The sequence below is a fragment of the Aplysia californica genome, unplaced genomic scaffold, assembly GCF_000002075.1.
Source record: "Aplysia californica isolate F4 #8 unplaced genomic scaffold, AplCal3.0 scaffold00449, whole genome shotgun sequence".
Classification (NCBI taxonomy): Eukaryota; Metazoa; Mollusca; class Gastropoda; order Aplysiida; family Aplysiidae; genus Aplysia; species Aplysia californica.
Genome location: NW_004797719.1, coordinates 518,171 through 519,702, shown reverse-complemented (window position 1 = coordinate 519,702; position 1,532 = coordinate 518,171).

The window sequence follows — 1,532 nt, the reverse complement described above, 5'->3', positions numbered from 1 at the left end:
CTCGTGGTATCTCTCGTGGTATCTCTCGTGGTATCTCTCGTGGTATCTCTCGTGGTATCTCTCGTGGTATCCCTCTGGATTACGAAACAGATACCCCTGGTTCCAACCACCAACGGGGTGGTCTGAAATCTACTCGGCCGGATCCTTTCGGAGACAGACGTACTTAGATCCATCGATCCCGCTCTTTAAGTTGTTGTTGATGGGTTTTTAGGGTTCGTTTTTATAAAAATTGTTTTTTGTTTTTGTATTTTTTTATTTTGATGTTGTTTTTGTTTTTTTGCAAATGTTTTACGGCGCTCGCTACTACATAAGGTCACATGAGCGCGAGAGAAACATTAAACATTTTCAGTTGGTAGGAAATTATGAATTTTGCCCGGATTGCGGCCGAGCCAACACTTATCGATTTTGGACCACAATGGGAACTTTAAACTTTAACGTGCACAGCTTGCACACGGGACCTCCGAGAATTTTCGCGCTTGTCCGAGAAGGCTAGGTGTAGTTCTTACCTACCAAAAGATCAGGGGTGTGGCAGCTAGACAGTAGTAAGAAGGGGCCAAGGAGGAGCAGTATAAAGGCTGCAGAAAGAGTCAGGAGCCCAGTGGAGGGCAAAGGAGGTGAGGGGGTGGGGGCAGTAAGTGAAGAAGAAAGCAGACGACATAACATTGCTAGAGAGCAGGAAAGGAGGTGAAAGGAGACAATTGTATGGAAGAATTTTTATTATTTTTTTTTTGGGGAAGGGGGGGGGGTCGCTACCCGGAATCAAACCGGGACCTTTAAATGAAAGGCAAAAACAAAACCCTCTATGCCACGAGAGCCCCCTTGAGATATCAGGCCTTTGTCATTACATACTATTGATGAAGAGATAGATTTTATTCTGATTTATAATATGTGAGCCAGCGTGGTGGAATCAGGCTCTCGTCAAAATAATCAAAGTGAAAAAACTTGCATTTTTCCGCAAGTTTGCGAATTTTTATTAAATTTTTACTTTTTGGCTCAACACCTTTCAAGCCCATTAAAGAACTCATTTCTGTGTGGATTTTTCTGAAAAACGCTGATTAAAGGCACAGAAAATGTAAATTTTCAGTTACCACGGACTCTTAAGCTAAGGAAATAACTAATCTTTGGCGGCAAATATCTCGACTTGTATCCAAGATTAATGGATATTTGTTCCATCCAAATAAAGACAAGTGAACAAGCTTTAAGATGATACCAACACTTCTACATGCCCAAAAATTGACGAGAGCCTGATTCCACCACGCTTCCTCACATATTATTATAAAGGGTTTGAGTTATTTTCCTGCATGGGTACGTGTTATTCTACCAAGTATCCATCTGCCTTTCGCGAAAAATCACTTCCTTCATCCTACTTTTAGAGCCCATTTTCTTAATATTGAGTAAAGTCGCCTGAAAAAAAGAATTAATAATAAAATACATGTATTAATAAATAGTATTTGTATAGCGCATGTCCCCACTCGAAAGCAAGCTCTATGCGCTTTACACTAGATTATTACCCCAGCAGACCATAGAACACT